This window comes from Rhinolophus sinicus, linkage group LG02 (assembly GCF_036562045.2).
Source record: "Rhinolophus sinicus isolate RSC01 linkage group LG02, ASM3656204v1, whole genome shotgun sequence".
Lineage (NCBI taxonomy): Eukaryota > Metazoa > Chordata > Mammalia > Chiroptera > Rhinolophidae > Rhinolophus > Rhinolophus sinicus.
Genome location: NC_133752.1, coordinates 142,436,861 through 142,456,325, shown reverse-complemented (window position 1 = coordinate 142,456,325; position 19,465 = coordinate 142,436,861). Strand labels below are relative to the sequence as shown.

General features: G+C 33.7%; 1 non-coding gene and 1 pseudogene across 1 annotated transcript; one reads left to right on the top strand and one right to left on the bottom strand.

Moving 5' to 3' along the window:
• The window catches only part of LOC109452922 (ethanolamine-phosphate phospho-lyase), a 55,354-nt pseudogene extending 48,880 nt beyond the window's left edge, over positions 1-6,474 (bottom strand).
• Positions 717-845, top strand: LOC141570275 (small nucleolar RNA SNORA42/SNORA80 family). Its single transcript, XR_012494280.1, has one exon. It is a non-coding gene; the product is annotated as a small nucleolar RNA SNORA42/SNORA80 family (small nucleolar RNA).
• Positions 6,475-19,465: the final 12,991 nt, after the last annotated feature.

The window sequence follows — 19,465 nt, the reverse complement described above, 5'->3', positions numbered from 1 at the left end:
GGCATTTATTATAGTACATGCAATGGTTGAAAGAATTTTACCACAATATGGATCCCACTTTAGAGTTCTATAACAAAGGCAGGATAAGTAAACAGTGAGAAGTTTTTAGTAAATAGTGAGTGGTTTAAATGGTTGAAAACTGTGATAGCAACTGTAACCAAAAACATATACAGTACCTGCTAAGTAAAAATCCTAAAGTCCTGATTTGAAATTAGAAAAACTGTCAACTCAAATTATACTTTATTATTATTATTATTATTTTTTTTTTTTTAAAGCACGTATTCCCAGCTTTCGTTACCAAAAAAAACCTGGAAACAATGACCAACTGAGTAGCAATGAGCACCCTTTGTCAAATAAATTATGGTCTTTAAATACTATTTTTTATTAAAAGAAACCAGAGCTCCTTAAAGAAATGGCTGATAAAACGTCTGGAGCCAGAAATGTTCAGGAAGAGCTTAGAATATCTTGAAATGCTACAAAACAAGAAAGCTCTTGAAGACTATTAGCTTCTGACAAAAGAACTCCGGTGACAGCGAGAATAAGCTATGATAGCAACATTTGTGAGTTCATAAGAACAATTACTGCAAGAAGTTAAAATGAATAAAGTACATTAGAGTCATAGATCACAATTATAACCAAAAAAAAAAAAAAAAGAACTTAATTTAACCTTTGAGGATGCTACAGAGCAATTCATTATTAAAAACTGGTGAATGCATGCAGAGGTTTGGATTTATGGCAGGCCCGTCCCCCTGGGCCTCTCATAGTGCCCCATGCCAGAGCAAACTGTGGCTCTGAACCATTGTTTGGCCTCATAGGCTGCAGGCACTGAAGTGGGTTGCACATTGGAAAAAAATAAACAAATAAAACTGGTGAATTAACAGGAGAAGTTGGGTAGTTACCTTCTTTTTTTACATAATATTTACATTAGGATAATGCAATACTTGGTGAAATGAAGTTTATGAAAGTGTTCTAGCCAATAAATGAAGAAATAATGATAGATTTAGAGTACTAACCTTTTCAGCCTCTAATAATTCATGGATTTAAGCATTGATAATCTGTGGGCACTAACATTAGGAAAAGAAAGGCAGACAGACATTGGAAATAGTCTCACTAAAATTCTTAGCAAGTTTCTTTTTTTAACTGACAAGAGGGAAATACATGGGAGAAATACTAAAGGATACCATGAGGCTTATGGAAGTAAAATTCATATAAGGGCAGAAACAACCTGATTTCTTCCACAAAAGCTTGGAAGAAAGTGAAAAAGAAGAGCTAGAACAAAGAACTGTAGTCTATAGACCAATAAATACAAACAACATATCAAAAAATTACAATGTATCTATTAGGTTGGTGCAAAGGTAATTGCAGTTTAAAAGGTTAAAAATTGCAAAATCCGCAATTATTTTTTGTACCAACCTAATACCTTATGTATAAACTGTAGAGATAAGAATATAAAAATGTGTGTTTTTTACATAATGTATGTCTATAATACAACCAGTAAAATGTGAATACTTATTATTATTTAATGATATGCTTAGGATATGCTTCAGAATAATCTGGAGGGGGTTGAAGGATATGATATAAAAAGTTTGTCCATAATTTAGTGATTGTTGAATCAAGGTGATGGACACATAGAGGTTCACTATAATATACTTTTGCATAAGTTTGAAATTTTTTATATAATTTGAAATTAATCACTTTACTTTGTTAAGTCTCAACATGTTCGTCTATGTATTATATGATAATAGTGTATGACAGTTATTTTCATATATTCAAATATTTTACATAATTTCTACCTGCTCTATATAGAGAGAAATCAGATTTTTTTGAAACCAAATTACTATATTGCTCCAACTCAAGAATTTACCTGAAAATAATGATAATATTATATGTACTAAAAGGACTCTTTGTTTTATAATAAGTTATTAATAAGGCAAATGTAAAAAAAATAATATCCAAAAAAGAAATGAATTAATGGAAAAAAAATTTTTCTTAGCATGCTCTTGATGGATGAATGGGGGTAGTCATCAGTTAGCTTGATAGATTTGGGGAGAGCGAATAGGGTTATGGATTGTCACTAATGAATGAGGCTTATGACCTTGGTCAGATCATTGAACTCTTCTCATTTGTGAAATAAAGGGTTTAAACTAGATTTTCTGGTTGTGATTGTCATGATCAGCATTGAACATATACAGTAGAGTGAAATATAGATAGATAGACGGATAGATAGAATAGATAGGTGATAGCCAGATGGTAGATAGATAGATGATAGATACATGTAGATAAATAGATAGAAAATTGGTAGATAGTTGATAGATAGATAGATAAATAGATAGATAGATATAGATATATAGAAGTGACAAATATTGGAATTGGACTTAAGGTTTGTTTGCCTAACCCCCAGTGTTAAAGCTAGTATAACTGCTTTTAATGCTACTTGTAAATTTAAGTTAGCTGTAATCAAAGACAGGCAATTTGTTGTTAGCAATCTACATTTTTAAATAGTGCAGCTGCCATCACTGATCATGAATTATTTTCCCTGTGACAGAGGGTTTAGTTTAGATGAAACATTTCTCACAGGGATCATACAAAAAAAAGACAATATTGGTGTATCTTGTTCATTTAGTATGAATGTACAATAGCTCCCAGGTGGTAGTTCAGAATAAAAAGACTATGAGCCATGTGTATTCACCACAAACTTAAGTCATTCTCTAAACTTCTGTGGTTACTCAGACCAAGTAAAGCAGAGACCTGGATTAAGTGTTTTCTCTTTATTTATGTTTATCCTCAGGTGTACAACATTTAATGTGGAATTGCTGAGATGGAAGTTGATACGGACACTTCAGAATAGTTGTGCACATTTTCCTACAGAAAAAATTATTTGCAGAGCAAAAAGAGAAGAAAAAAACAAAAAAAAAAACAAACAGGAAAGACAACAACCACAGCAATAAACTGTTTTTCCAGGGACCTTTAGAGGTCTGAATATCATCCCGAGAACAATAATTATTCTGATTGAGTCTGTGAACTGACAAATTTCTTTGTTCTTATTCGAGGAAATTGTTATTTAGCATCATTAATGATATTTTAATATTAATGTATTCTTACACTCCATTGTAGAATTATGTTCTATCAAATAATCTATTTCAATGTTAGCTTTCTCATTTTGAAATATAACTTTTATATATAACTTTTTAAAATCTTTCCTTCAGAAATGTTGCAATTGCTGTTCTCACCCTTTGAACACTATTCCTAGATTGTCCTGCAGGTAGCTAGTGCCAACTCATCAATAGGACCTTTGTAAACTGCTACAATTTAGTGGTTGCTCTCATCTTTCCCTGGTTTGTTACTTCATAATATTAAAATTTATCCCCAAATTATCATGTTAATTAATTTTGCTGGCACATTATCTGAATTACTTCACAAACTTCCCTAAAATCAGGGACATTGTCATATCTCTTGTGTAACTCCAGTAATGAGTACATGATGGCACTCGTTAAGTAGTTCTGAATAAATATTGGATGAAACTTATCCCTTGATACACCTTCTGGAGGTTGTTCATAACATCCGTGTTCTCATCAATAGATTTATATATTAAAACTGAAAAGCTAGTCAATTATCTGAAAAATTCAATGAAAACACTTGATTCAATGTTTCCCAGAAATGTGCTTGAAAGCTCTGTAAGGGATGGCATAAATCAGGAAAGGGGAGTCAGATATTGGGAAAATAGTGGTGTTTATTAGGGTGAGCCAGGTATGAAGTTCAGTTTGGCTGCTGATATCCAGAGTGATGTGACAGATGATTTGGTGATTCATACTTGCAGTCATTGTGTTAGGGTTTAATAATAAGGAACAGGGTAGACGTCCTAGAAGCAAAATAGCACAAAAAAGACAAAGAAGCCTGGGTTAACCAGAGATGTACAGTGCCTGGAGCATATAATTCTAGGGAGAAATGAAGCAGTGAGTGGCACGCCAGACCACAGATGGGGGTTTTCAGGGTGGGGCTTTTGTGAGGAGGCCTGGTAATTATGGACCCTGCCTCCCAGACTTTGAAGTACAATGTAGGGGCAGGGCAGAAGCTGAGCTTTAGTACTAAGAGATGACTTATGTTGATTTTTACTTTGTTTTTCAAGTCTGCTCAATATTATTGAAAAGATCTCCTTTATATATACTAAGAACACAGTTGATCCAAAGCTATGATGAAACTCAACTTGAAGGAAAAGGAAATGGCAGAATGAGGGTAAAGGAAGCCAAGACAGGCAGACAGGCCACTGCGATTTTAGTTTATGAAATACAGTAAATGATTTTATATGGAGATCAATTTTGAAATCTGTGTTTGGACTATTCTTCTTGATAAAGACACCTTAAGGACCATTATCAAGTTCGATAACAGCCTGCTCAATAATTCAATTTAGGAAAAGTCAATCTTTTTGAAAAACATATATTAATAAGGACTGGAGTGATTTTTTTTTTTGAGATAGAAAATTAAGAAGTCAAAGCTTGAAAAATATGTCTTTCCCAAATGGATAGTAAAAGGAAAATTCTCTCACTCTTTCAATGCACATGCATTAGGTTAGAATACTATTGCTAATGCTGTCTGGTAGGCATTCCTGCATGTTCACAAATCCTATTATAATCTTTACTTGAGTTTATATACCATTACTGATATTATTTCAACTCAAACTCTGATTCTGGAAGGAAAGAAGCTGGAATAATTCCATAAATGAGATTTTTTTTATTGTTAATAAAATCAGTGAACTTCATATGGTAGAAATAGCTCAGACTATTTGTATACTAGAGGAAGATTTTGCAAGGACAACCAGTTTATTCCACAACACATTTCCTTTTGGAAGGCAGATCTATTTAACTGCCTCAATCCTGTGTACTGATTTCAGTTCATTGACAAACCAGCTGCCTTTTAAACAGAAGGAAGAACTAAAGCCACATGCTCCTTCAATCATCATAGAGTTGAATCATTCTGATTTAATTACATTACCAGAAAAGACAGAAATTATAGTTCAATTAAGGTTGTGTAGTAAATTGGATTACAGAATAGAATTCAAATAATTTGTGTGTTTCAGGATGAAATTTTTCAAGGATTAACAAAGGAATTCCAATGGTTTCCCTAACAACTCTGCATTAATTTATGCTAGAGTATTTAACAGAAAGATTTGAGAAAGCAATTTTTATAGCTGACATTTCTGCTAGGTTACCTTCACCATCTAACTGAAATCCACCCAGATGGTATCCTCTCTTGAGTGTTGAGGTGCTATATAAAAGATGGTCCTGGCAACAGTAATTAGATCTTTTTTATTGATAAGAAGCTTTTAATTTGTATGTTTCTTTGGAGCCAGCTTTTTTTTTTTTTTTTCTTTTAGTGTAAAGAGCATTCTCTTTCTAGGTTTCTCACCAGGATAAAGAGTTCTAAACTTGATTTTTAAAATGCTCTGCGGTTGTTTCAAAGTCAATTGAAGGGTGCAGATCAATTTTCTTTAGGTTCATTTTTCTTTTCCTCATTTGAAGTATATACTGACTTCATTCACAAGGATTTACTGTGGGATAAACCTAATAAAATTTACCAGGAATGAACTGGACTGTAGGATCCAATCCAAAGGAGGAAATTAGGATACAAAAGAAATATTAATAATTTAATGAAAAACGCTTTAAGGAGAAGATTTAAATAAATGAAATCAGCATTTCTCTAAAAACAGTAGGCTTTATTCAATTTCCTATTGCTATTATATCAGAGGATCTTATTTTAATTATATTTAAATAACGAAGAGGTTGATTAATGTATTAGGAAGGTGATACAGTAATTATTTTTGCATACTAAATCGGCATTTCTCCTATAACAGATTACTTTATAATTACTCATTTTAATCATGGTATTTTGAGGTTTTAAAAAAATTTACTAATTAAAAATTTTTAAGGAGTTCCCAGATGGTGGAGTAGATAAACACTGTACCTGATTCTCTCCATGAACAAATAAAAATCACAACTAAATTATAGAACAATCAACCTGAAGAACCATCTGAAGCTTGGCTGAACAGAAATTTTATAACTAAGGATATGAAGAAGAAGCTGAGTTGAGACTGGTAGGAGGGGTGGGGATGTAGAACTGGCTAATTCCAAACATTCATTTGGCACTTGAGAATCAGAACTGATACCTCAGCCACAGAGGTTCCCCCCAGAGGAGCAAGACACCCCATCCTCACACCTGCCTCCACAGCCCAGAGTACTGGTGCCAGGAAGAAGAGCCCCCACAACATCTGGCTGTGAAAAATAGTGGGGATTCCAACCATCTGGGTGGGACAGAAGATGGTGGGAAGCCCAGGCATTCTCTTAAAGGACCCACGTATAGACTCTCTCACTCAAAGGCACTCACCTTGGGCTCCAGCGGAGGGACAATAACTTGGGGGTTTCGGAGACATACAGGGAACAGACTGAGTTGTGTTGCTCTGGGTTGAGGGCTGGAGGACATTCGCTATTTCCCAGTGTGAGGTCTTCCTCTCCTATAGCCGGCAAACAGGCATCACCTTTTTTGTGTTGTGCCCGCCCTCACACAGCCAAGTCTAAATCTGATTGGTCTGATGAGCTCTGCAGATCTGCCTTGCTGAGTCACTGGAGACCCAGCTCCACCCAACTCTCCCAACACCTGGAGGCTCTTTCTCCAAGAGCAGCAAGTCCTGTCTTCATTGCTCTCTTTCTTGGAAAACTATCAGAGTCTGACAGACCCCAGGAAGGTTGTGACTGGCCTTGGTGTGCTCCAAGACTTTTGCTGAATAGCTTCAGGCTCTGCACTGGCATCGTATCTGGGATAAAGCCCACTTATTCATGATGTAATTTTTTTTTAACATTTTTGGATTTGACTTGCTAATATTCTGTTGAGAATTTTTACATCTATGTTCATGAGCGATACTGGTCTCTAGTTTTTATTCTTGTAATACCTTTTCCTGACTTTGATATTAGGGCAATGCTGGCTTCATAGACTGAGTTAGGAAGAATTTCTTCTGTTTCTATCCTCTGGAAGAGAGTGTAGAGAATCGGTATAATTTCTTATTAAATGTTTGATAAATTCAGCCTTGAACCCATCGGGGTCTAGAGCTTTCTGTTTGAAGGTTAATTATTTGCTTTATTTGATAGATATAGGCCTATTGAGGTTGTGTATTTTTTCTTGTGTGAATTTTTGCAGATTGCATCCTTCAAGAAATTGGTCTATTTATTCTAGGTAATCAAATTTCTGAGCATAGAGTTCTTTATAGTATTCCTTTCCTGTCTTTTTGATGTTGATAGGATCTGTAGTGATGTCTTCTTCTTCTTTTGAAATATTAGAAATCTGTGTCCTCTATCTTTTTGTCTTTAGGTAACCAGGTTATAAGATTTATTGATTTTATTGATCTTTTCAAAAAAGCAGCTTTTGAGTTTGATGTTTTTTCTCTATTGACTTTCTGTTTCAATTTCATTTCTTCTTTAATTCTTATTATTCTAGTATTTATTTTTTCTGCTAACTTTAGATTTAATTTGCTCTTCTTTTAATAGTTTCTTAAGATAGAAACATACATTATTGATTTTGGATTTTTTCCTTTTCCAGTATGTGTATATTCAATGCTATAAACTTATTTTTAAACACTGTTTTCTCTGCATTCCACAAATTTTGATAGTTTGTGTTTTTATTTTCATTTAGTTCAAAATATTTTTAAATTTCTCTTCAAATTTCTTCCTTGGCTCATGTATTATATAAAAGTATGTTGTTTAATCTCCATGTAATTTAGGATTTTCCAGTTATCTTTCTGTTATTGATTTCTTGTTTAATTCCATGGTGGTCTGAGAGCATGACATTGTATGAATTTCATTCTTTCAAATTTGTCAAGGTTTGTTTTATGGCCCAGAATGTGATCTATCTTGGTGAATGTTCCATGTGAGCTTTAGAAGAATGTCAACTCTGTTGTTGTTGGATGATGTAGTCCATAGATGTCAATAATTTCCAGTTGATTGATTGTATTGTTGAGTTTCACTATGTTCTTACTGATTTCCTGCCTTCTGAATCTGTTCATTTCTGAGAGAGAAGTGTTGAAGTTTTAAAGTACATTAGTGGATTCACCTATTTCTTTGTGCCTTTCTCTCTGTTTTTGCCTTACATATTTTGACATTCTATTTTTAGGTTCATAGATGTTCTTATTTTGTATTCCACTCTTCTGCCTTTTGCGGATTTAATTGAGCATTTTAAAATTTCATTTTTTGTCCTTTCTTTCTTAGCATCAGTTATGTTTTTTTCTTTTTTTTTCTTTTTTAGTGAGTTTCCTAGAATAAGCCAAGTGTTTGATGATTACAAAGATTTGTTTTTGTTACATGTTATATGAGTAGAATCGTTTAGTAATAAATGTCTATATTTTAAAAATGCAAACTGAAGTATATAAAAATAAAATTATATGAAGTCTGAGATTTCTCTTAACATTTTAGTAAATAAATTTAATGACAATAAATGGAGCAAGAGAAATATTGATAATATTTGAACATTTGATTTTGGGGGGATTTAATTATACTCCTTTATCTAATTTCATGTGCTTGAAATTTTTCTTCATAAAAAAACTACTCTGTAATTTTAAAAATCTTTCAAATTCAAAAATTATCTGTAAATTAAATCACAAATCTACAGATCATCTCCCCATCATGGATATTACCGATAATTTAACTCTCATAAGAAACTTTAGGTATAGATTGGTCTAGAAATGCACCCAATTCAACAGAATGAGTCAGTTTCAGGTGCTGGACCCATCTGCTCTGGTTGCTCAGTACCCTTACATTAGGCTGTTATGTTTACTATCTTTGCCTGAGGTTTGAACTAGAAAACACAGGACTATGTTTTTTAAAGAGTGATGTTTTTAAACTGATCTGAAATTGTAAAAAAGTTTAAGTTTTAAGCTGTCATCTTTAGTTTAAGAATAAAGCAAGTTTTCTTCTGTTGCTACAGATGAATGACAGGAAATGTTTAAATCTAAATTGAAACTTTCAAGAACTTAGCAAAAAAGTTAGAATCTCTAGTGCTTACTATAATCACCATTTTTAGATGTACTTTATTTTTATTTCTTTGAAGAAGCAGGAAATGAATTGAACAAAGATTTATGCCATTTAATGTCACAGTTGATTACCAACAGAAATTGGAAGAATGCAATTTTTATGGCTTTATGTAAAAGTAAGCTATAATTCAGGATGAAATGGAGATTGGCTAGACAGAGATTTAATTTTTAAGAATATATATTATCTTGCAGGAAATATTTTTATAAATTAAAAAAGTCAAACCTCTAAATTATTTGTTTTAAATAATTCATCTGCCATGTACTAGTCATATATTTCTCAAATATAACTTCATTAAGCAACTTCTCCTTGTAATATTTCAAATTTTTTATCTTTTATTACTAGTACACCCAAATTATTAAGACGTCATGTAGAATACTGAAATCTTGCTCATGTAATTAATTTAGTGAATTAACCTGTTATCTGACATTTGTTTTTCAAATTCTATAATGCCTAACATGGTCAATATTAAATGTTTAGCAAACGCCTATAAATTGTACCCATTCATTAATGTTGAATGTATGTAGACATATAGTTTTAGCTTTCACAGAAAGATAGCCTTCCCAACATAATTATTTCCATGCTATTAAATACTAAGAACCTGGTTGTGAAAGAAAAAATTAGGGGGAAAAAGTAACCAATAAACAAGAATGAATATACTCCCTGTCTTTTGCATCCCTACCACCACTAAACCATGTGGGATTTTTCATAAAAGCATTTATCTACTTATTTACTTCATAAATATTTTGGGGTGTTAACTATGTAGCAGGCACAGTTCTAAGTGCTACAGATGAACTCCACTGTCCTCAGAGTTTATAGATTACCAGGAAAGACAGTTATTGAATTATTTGACATTCTTTAAACACATTATGCAATTCTATGTTTCTGTATATTTGGACATGTTGATCCTTGTGCTTTATATATTATGCCATATTTAGACCACCTAATGAATTACTCTTTATCCTTCAGGTCAAGTTCTATGGTGATCAGATGTCTAGCTTTCTTTTTTTTAAAGCTGTCTGTGAATTTAACTAATTTGGTAATACTGTTAACTATATTTAGAAATACTACCTCCTAGCAAGAAATAATACCTCCTGAGAAGGTTTAAAATATGCTGTTACTTGAATTTGCATGACAGATGTATCATCTGACTGCCCTTATTAACAATAAAAACAGATGATTTTAATATTACATTATACTATTCATATATTATTAAGTCAGCAAATGTTTATTTAATTGGAAAATGAAGAAACTGCAAAATTAAAATGCTCAGCTTCACATATTGTGATACACCTACAGAGACTTATCTAAATGGAGATCTATTTTTCTTATAGATCAGGAAACCTCAGACATAAAGAGAATTGGTATAGATACTTCTCTGATATAATAAGTTTCCAAGGGTGGTTTTATCTTTCTTTTCTGATATGCTTACTATGTTGCTTGTTGTCTATGCTTGAAAGATGGCTGTTACACATATTCTACTGAAATTGAAGAGCAAATGAAGAGTACTAGTCAAGTTTGATACTTTTTTTTTTTTTTTTTTTAAGAATATAAACAGTTTTTGGAAGTGCTACCCAGGAAGTGCTATATAACATATATAATTGGTCATATATGGATCCGTTATACAAATTTAACTTTATGGGAGTCTAGAAGGCTGAACAATTTTTACATGGTACATTAGCATTCTAAAAATATCAGATTTTAATTAGAAAGAAAAAAATAAAAATGGATATGTAGAAGGTACTGTAAAGTAACTATCACATGTAATCCTGCAAAATAAATACACTAATTTTAATATTTCCTTGTATATAAATTTCAAAATGATTTCATCACATGTGTGTATCTTCTTAATATGTGTGTTTCCAATGTTTATTTGATCAATATATTGGTCTCTAAACTGTATTTAGCTCAGTTGGTAAAATAAGTTAAGTGCCTTGACAGAAATAAAAACTCAATAACATTTATTGAAGTTAATTAAATAGTTGAATAATATTTTAATAACTTTCCAGAATGGCCAAAATATTTCATTGATGTTTAAATATTAGCAAATAAGGTAGAATGCTAAAACTAGAAATTATTTTTTTAATTTCATTTTTTATATTAGTTTCAGATGAACAAAACAACATAATGATTAGACATTTACACCCCTCACAAAGTGATAACCCCCCAAGTCTATTACCCCTCTAACATCATATATAGCTGTTACAATACCATTGACTATATTTGCTATACTGTACTTTACACCCTGTGACTATATTATATGAATGTGTGTATACATATAGTTGACATTCAATATTATTCTACTTCAGCTTCAGGTGTACAGTGCAGTGCTCAGGTATCTACACAGTCTATGAAGTGATCCCCCTGATAAGTCCAGTACCATCTGGCATGCTACATAATCTTTACAGCATTATTGATTATATTCCCCATACTGTATTTCACATCCCCATGGCTGTTTTGTGACTGTCAATTTGTACTTCCTAATCCCTTCACCTTATCCCCATCACTCAACACCCCGTCCCATTTAGCAACCATCAGTTTTTTTCTCTGTATCTCTGAGTCTATTTCTGTTTATTCTGTTCTTTATTCTGCTCATTTGTTCTGTTCTTTAGATTCCACATATAAGTGAGATCATATGGTAGTTGTCTTTTCTCCATCTGATTTATTTCCCTTAGCATAATATTCTCTAGGTCCATCCATTTTGTTGCAAATGGTAAGATTTCATTCTTTTTTATGGCAGAGTAATATTCCATTGCATAAACGTACCACATTTTCTTTATCCAATCGTATATTGATGGGCATTTCGGCTCTTTCTTTCCATATCTCAGCTATTGTGAATATCACTGCAATAAACATTAGGATTTGAATTAGTGTTTTAGAGTTCTTTGGATTAAATACCCAGGAGTGGAATTGCTGGGCCATAAGATAGTTCTATTTTTAATTTATTTGAGGAAACTCCATACTGTTTTTCACAGTGGCTGCACCAATTGGCAATTCCACCAACAGAGCACATAAGGGTTCCCTTTTTTCCACATCCTCCGACACTAATTGTTTGTTGATTTATTGATGACAGCCATTCTGACAGAAATGAGGTGATATCTCATTGTGGTTTTTATTTGCATTTCTCTAATGATTAGTGATGTTGAGCATTTTTTTCATGGATTTATTGGCCATCTGTATATTCTCTTTAGAGAAATGTCTTTTCATGTCTTCTGCCCATTTTTAAATTGGGTTGTTTGATTTTTTGGTATTGAGTTGTATGAGGTTTTTTTTAAATAAATTTTGGATATTAATCCCTTATCAGATGAATCATTGGCAATTATCTTCTCCCATTCAGTAGAATGTCTTTTTGTTTTGTTGATGGTTTTCTTTGCTGTGAAAAAACATTAGTTTGATGTAGTCCCATATGTTTATTGTTTCTTTTGTTTCCTTTGCCTGAGGGGATATATCAGTAAAAATATTGCTAAGGGCAATGTCTGTGAGTTTACTTTCTATATTTTCTTCTAGGAGTTTTCTGGTTTGGGGTCTTACATTTAAGTCTTTAATTTATTTTAAGTTTGTTCTTGTATATGGTCTAAGAAGGTGGTCCAGTTTCATTTTTATTTTTTTTTTGCATATATCTGTCCAGTTTTTCCATTTAGTAAATAGACTGTCTTTACCCCAGTGTAAATTCTTGCTTAGTTTGTCATAGATTAAATGACCACATAGGCATGGATTTATTTCTGGGCTCTTTATTCTGTTCCATTGATTTATGCATCTGTTTTTATGCCAGTACCGTGCTGTTTTGATTACTATAGACTTGTAGTATGATTTGATGTCAGGTATTGTGATACCTCCCACTTTGTTCTTATTTCTCTTGATTGTCATGGCTATTCAGGGTCTTTTATGGTTCTATATAAATTTTAGGACTATTTGTTTTAAAAATCTACAAATTCCTCAGCAATTGATGTTTCCAACATAAGCTGCATATACAGACCAAAACATAAACTTTATAAAATACAAAATCCTAAGAAAAATACACATTTATCTAGTGAAATCCCCTCTTTTCTCAGGTGGAAAATTGAACCCAGGGAAATAAAATAACTTCTCTGAATCACACTTCTAGTCAATGACAGGTAAAATAGAAACATTCTGGATCTAGTTTTAAAATATATACATATAAATATAATTCTAACTCATAAATCTTCACATGTAGATAGGTATGGTATTCAAGCCAATATTTAAATTATTGAATGTGACACTCTTTCACATGTTTCAGTTTCTTTTCTATAACAAATGTGTAAGTACCCTAATAAATCAGGTAAAGAAGCAATTTTCAAAAATTCTAGAATATTTTATTCTGTATTGATGCAAGATAGATCACAAGGAGGTTTTTTAAAAGTATTGTAATATCTACAGGAATTTAAGAGAATCCAGCATGTACTTTCCCTTTTTAACCCTTTAGGGAAATTGTTGTTGTAATTTGGTTGTCATGGAAAGAATAATACTCGTATAACAGCATTTTTGTTCTCTTTTTTAGAAATTATTGGTAAATATTATGCTCAAGAGAGGTTCTCTGTTGGCAAATGTATCTTTATAACAAATGTAATTTAGCACTTACATATATGTATAAACTTGCAACTTAAGATGGAAGACTTAACACAAATATTTACATCCCATTACCCCTCAACTGCACTATAGAAATAATAGAACTAGAACAACAATGGCAAAGAGAAATGAGGGAGTCTTCATAAGTGGGTGAGAGTTTTAAAAATTTTCTGTGGCTGGACTCTGGAGAATGCTAATGGATGAAGCAGCGAGAAAGATGCCAGTATGTCATGAATGTAGATTGGCTGGCCAAACTCAATAAAGGATCTAGGCTTCTCTTTGGTAGTTTGTTGTAGGGCCAAGGAGAGAAGGGGTGCTGAAAATGAGAAATTGATTGAGGTTTAATAAAGAAAACACCTGTACCTTTTCATCCACTCTTTAAGTGAAAAATACCATGCAGTCTAGCATTCAGCCCCAGGAGAAAAAATGATAGAAATAGTCTCTGAAAAATTGAGCAAACCTGTGAAGAGTTGCTATTGTTCTCATTATTTCAGCAATAAAACAATCATATCAGTAGACAACAAACCTAACCCACTGTTAATGGCAGAAAAGCCTCTCACATATCAAGGTAACAATTAGCAAGCTTCACGGTAAATAGCCAAGTATTACACATTATCAGAGGAGATTCAAAACAGCAACAGAGTAAAAATGAAAGACTAAGAAAACAAAATAAACAAAAAAATTAAATCATGAAAAAAATCAGACATAATTCAAGGTACAAAAAAAGAACTTAAAAACAAAATCTATTAGTTGTTTTTTAGAGCTTTTCAAAAAGATATTGCTATTGATTGCAGAAACAAAATAATAATATTATGAAAAATGGGGGAAAAGAGAGTATTCTCAGAGATTAAAAATACAGTTGCTAAATTGAAAAAAATGTATACAAATGCTTTAATATAAAGGTAACATTCCTAGAAATACAGCAATATGATAAAGATGTAAGCCTCAGAGGAAAACATTTTAAAAACTATAAATTATCAGTAGAGCCGGCCGATTTTCAAGTATTAAGAGTTCCAGGATAACAGAATAAGTCAAATGTATGGGATGAAGTTAACAAAGAAATTATGGAAGGAAAAACTCCCATTGTTGTGAAGAAACATGAGCCTTCAAATTGAGTGTCTACCCAGTGTATATGAAGATAATTTTAAAAATTGTCACCTAGACACTCAATACAAAAATTTCAAAGTAACAAGGGGAGAGAATGGTAAATGAAAATTAAAGACTTCCAGACTGGACAAGATGGCATAGACCTGTTTTTCCCTAAACTTCCCTGCTAAGTACAACTACATAATTCTTGGAAAAGGCGCAACAGACAACCAGTGTTCAGAAGGTGAGCTGGTTTGAGATCTCTGACCTGGGAGTCTTGTATACTCCCACTTAGCAGAAGAGGACCACCCAGACCTGATGTTTCCTGACTGCTTCCCTCCACCCCTAGGAGCAGAAGTTATTCAGGTAGACTCATGCTTCCCCTTGATGTAACGAGTGTTCTCCTGACAACAGCAGGCCATCCTGATACCAATGTAATGGCAAAGGTTGGGAGCTGGACCAGAAATAAGTCAGCCAAGGGATGTACTCTCCCCTATCAGCCTTGAGATACCTCTAAGAGATACCAAGAATGGTAGCAAGTGTTACCAGAAGAGATCCACTACCGTAATGGTTCCACTACTGACTAGAAAGCTTCTTTTTTTATTTTTTTTATTTTATTAATTTATTGGGGTGACAATTGTTAGTAAAATTACATAGATTTCAGGTGTACAATTCTGTATTACATCATCTATAAATCCCATTGTGTGTTCACCACCCAGAGTCAGTTCTCCTTCCATCACCATATATTTGACCCCCCTTACCCTCATCTCCCACCCCCCACCCACTTACCCTCTGGTAACCACTAAACTATTGTCTGTGTCTATGAGTTTTTGTTTCTCATTTGTTTGTCTGGTTCTTTAGTTGTTTTTGGTTTATATACCACATTTCAGTGAAATCATACGGTTCTCTGCTTTTTCTGTCTGACTTATTTCGCTCAGCATTACTCTCTCAAGATCCATCCATGTTGTCACAAATGTTCCTATATCATCCTTTCTTACCGCCGAATAGTATTCCATTGTGTATATATAAAGCTTCTTTGTCCTCTTACCAGAGATTCTTCTCTCCTGCTTGGAGATGCCAGGACAGATGGTGGTGGGAGTGTGTGGGTGGGGGTATTAAGTGGTAGGAGGATCCCACTACATTTCTCCCTTACTGAGCGACAGCTGGTATCCAGACCTTGAGTAATCCCTTCTGGCCACTCAGGCATCACCAGAAAGAACTGGTGGAAGCCACAATGGTACCAAATAAATGAAGCAGTTAAAAACAAAACAAAACAAAACAGAACAGAAAAAGCTACAAAAGCCAGAAAATCAAACTGTCATTGGATCCACAGCCTATACAAATAGGCTGAGACCTAAAGAGACATAATTTTACTTCTTCCTTTCCAATTTGGATACCTTTCAATTTCTTTTTTCTTACCTGATTTATCTTCATAGTTCTTTCAGTATTATGCTGAATAGAAGTGGCAAGTTGGTGTCCTTCTCTTGTTTATCTTAGAGGAAAAGCTTTGTAGGGTAGATGTTAAGGAACGTTTGTCTTCATGGGTTAATGTGAGCTTTTGTCGGTTTGCTTTTTGTTCCCTCACATGAGAGACTCCATGTGAGGTGATGGTTAGCTTTTTGGTTTGCTTTTTGTTCACTCATATGAGAGACTGCATGTGTGGTGATGATTAGCTTTTATCTGTTTCTTTTTTCCCTCACATGAGAGACCGCATTGGAGGTGATGGTTAAGTTTCGTCTGTTGACTCTTTTTTCTCTCATATAAAAGACTACATGTGATTACCAATGAATACAAATTTTGAGGCAGATTGTAGGGTAGATATTGAGGAAAATTTGCCTTCATTGGTTTATGTGAGCTTTTGTCTATTAGCTTTTATCTGTTCCTTCATGTGAGGGGATTTCTGTGCTGTGATCAGGGGTTGAGTAAATTCCCCCTTTGGTCTCATTCTCCCGAGCAGGGGAGATATGAGATGATGTTGTTTTTTGGGTCTCATTCTCCTGAGCAGGAGAGACATGAGATGAGGTTGTTTTTCTGTTTGGTCTCATTCTCTCAAGTAGGGGAGAGTAGTATGAGATGATGCTTGTTGTTCTGTCTGTGTTGTGAGGTGATGGTTAGCTTAGGGTTAAAGAAATTCTTCATCAGGGGTTGAGAGAATTCCCTCTTTGTTCTGTCTATTTCGTCCACATCAACAGATAAAGTGAAAAAGTAGCTAAGTTATATCAGGACAATATGACAGGCACATTGCCAGACTTTGAAAGAACTGGGCTGAGGATCCCAAACAAGGACAGCAGGTATTGCTTAAATTGACCCTTTGGACGGATGGACAACATTTATATCAGTAACTGTTGGACCCTCCCGGAACTGGCTATTCCCGGATCGGGAGGCAAGAACAAAGTAACTTGGCTCTAAGGTACATCTGAAAAAATATATAAGACAGACCTCAGTTGCAGTGTAATAATTAATATTATTTTGTCATTTGGTCATTTGTCATTGGTGATTTCTCATCACTGTAACATTTTGAAGACTTCCAGCAACATGCAGCTTACACCACCAGGGGATGTCATGACTTTCAGCCGTGAATCTGGTGAGGGCTGGCTGGTTCTTGACCTCTGCGGTGTTGTTCCCCATGGTTAGCCTTCTTGAGAACTTGTTAGCATCTAGAAAACTTGCATGCAGCTTGCAGCTTACAACATCAGAAGACATCTTAACTTCTAACAGCAACAACAACGTCAACAACAACATTCTTCAGATTAACACCTTGAAAACTTGTATGCAGCTTCTAGCTTAAAGTGTCAGAAGACACCTTGACTTCTAACAACAACAACAACAACAACAAACAACAGCAAAGACAACAACAGCAGCATTCTTGGGAACTAACAAGCAGCGGTGTGGGAGACACCTGAGTTTCTCTCAGCTACAGACTTGGCAAGGTTTTGATTTATGACTTTTCCAGTGTTGTTCTCCCCTGGTTTGGTGAGCTTTTGACATCTAGTATAATAGTTACTAGCCTATAGAATTTATTACTGTTTTTGGATAGCCCTCACTGATGTTATTTGTGTATTTAGCCCAGTGATTTTTGATCAATAGTAAACATATGTTGGGATCTCTTAAACTTATATGTATGTGCACTCCTTTGACATGACATTGTCATCAATGTATATAGTTTAGTCTTAACCACCTTTACTTTCTGACATTAACATACTCTATTAATTGCCTTTGTCTTTTGCTACTGCCTATTGCTAAATAAATAGATTAGATACTAAATAAATAAATTCATTAGCTCCTCTCTAGTATGTTCCTCCTCCTTCTTTTCCCCGCTCGTCATTACAAGCTTTCAGCTTTTCATCATGATTATGATGTTAGCTGCGGACTTCTCATGCAAGACCTTTATTATGCTGAACTATGTTACTCCCAATGTATTGGGGACTGTTATCATGAAAGGATGTTGAATTTTGTCAGATGCTTTTTCTGCATCTATAGAAATTATCGTATAATTTTGTGCTTCAGTCTGTTAATGTGATGTATTACATTTATTTATTTCTGTCATTTGAACCATTCTTGCATCCCAGGGATAAATCTCACTTGATCACGAGGTACAATCATATTTAAGTGTTGCTGAATTCAGTTTGCTAGTATTTTGTTGAGGATTTTTGTATCTATGTTGAGCAAAGCTATTGGACTGTAGTTTTGTTTTGTTAGTTTTATTTTTTCCCGTTACAGTGCCCCTGTTGGTATCAGGTAATGTTAACCTCATAAAATAAATTTGGAAGTGTCCCCTATTGTTCAATTTTTGGAGGAGTTTGAGAAGATTGGAAGCAGAAGGAAGGAAATAACAAGCAACAGAAATCAGTGAAATGGAGAACATTAAAATAATAGACAAAAAAGTCAAAGAGACAAAGGCTGATTTTTTTAGAAGATCAATGAAATTGACAAACTTCTTGCAAAACAAGTTTAAAAAGGAGGGAAGACACAAAGCACAAATATTAGGAATGAAATGAGGTATATCTCTGGAGAATCTGCGGTCATCAAAAAAATTCCAAGGGGATAATGAAAACAGCTCTCTCTATATAAATTTGAAAATATAGATGAAATTGATCAATTCCTGAAAAAAAAACAAACTATAACTCACTAACGACAAATAAATGATTTTGCTTAACCTAAAACTATTAAGTAAATTAAATTCATAATTTAAAAACTCTCCCAAGAGGACCCAAATTAGTAAAATCAGAAATGAAAGAGAAGTGACAATGGGCAACACAGAAATACAAAAAATTTTAAGAAACTACTATAAGCAACTATATGCCAACAAATTAGACAATCTGGATGAAATGGACAATTTTCTAGAAGTTTCTACAATTTTCTAGAACAATTTTCTACAACCTTCCAAGGCTAACTCAAGAAGAAATGGAAAACCTGAATAGACTGATTACTACCAGGGAAATTGAATCAGTAATCAACAAGCTCCCAACAAACAAAAGCCCTATACCAGATGGCTTTACAGGTGAATTTTACAAACATTCAAAAAAGAATTATCGCTTACTCTCCTCAAACTAGTCCAAGAAATCCAGAAGGAAGGAAAGCTTCCAAACCCTTTTTACAAGGCCACTATCACCCCAATCCCAAAATGAGACAAAGACATTACAAAAAAAGAAAACTGCAGGTCAATATCCCTAATAAACATAGATGCAAAAATCCTCAACAAAATATTAATGAACAGAATTCAG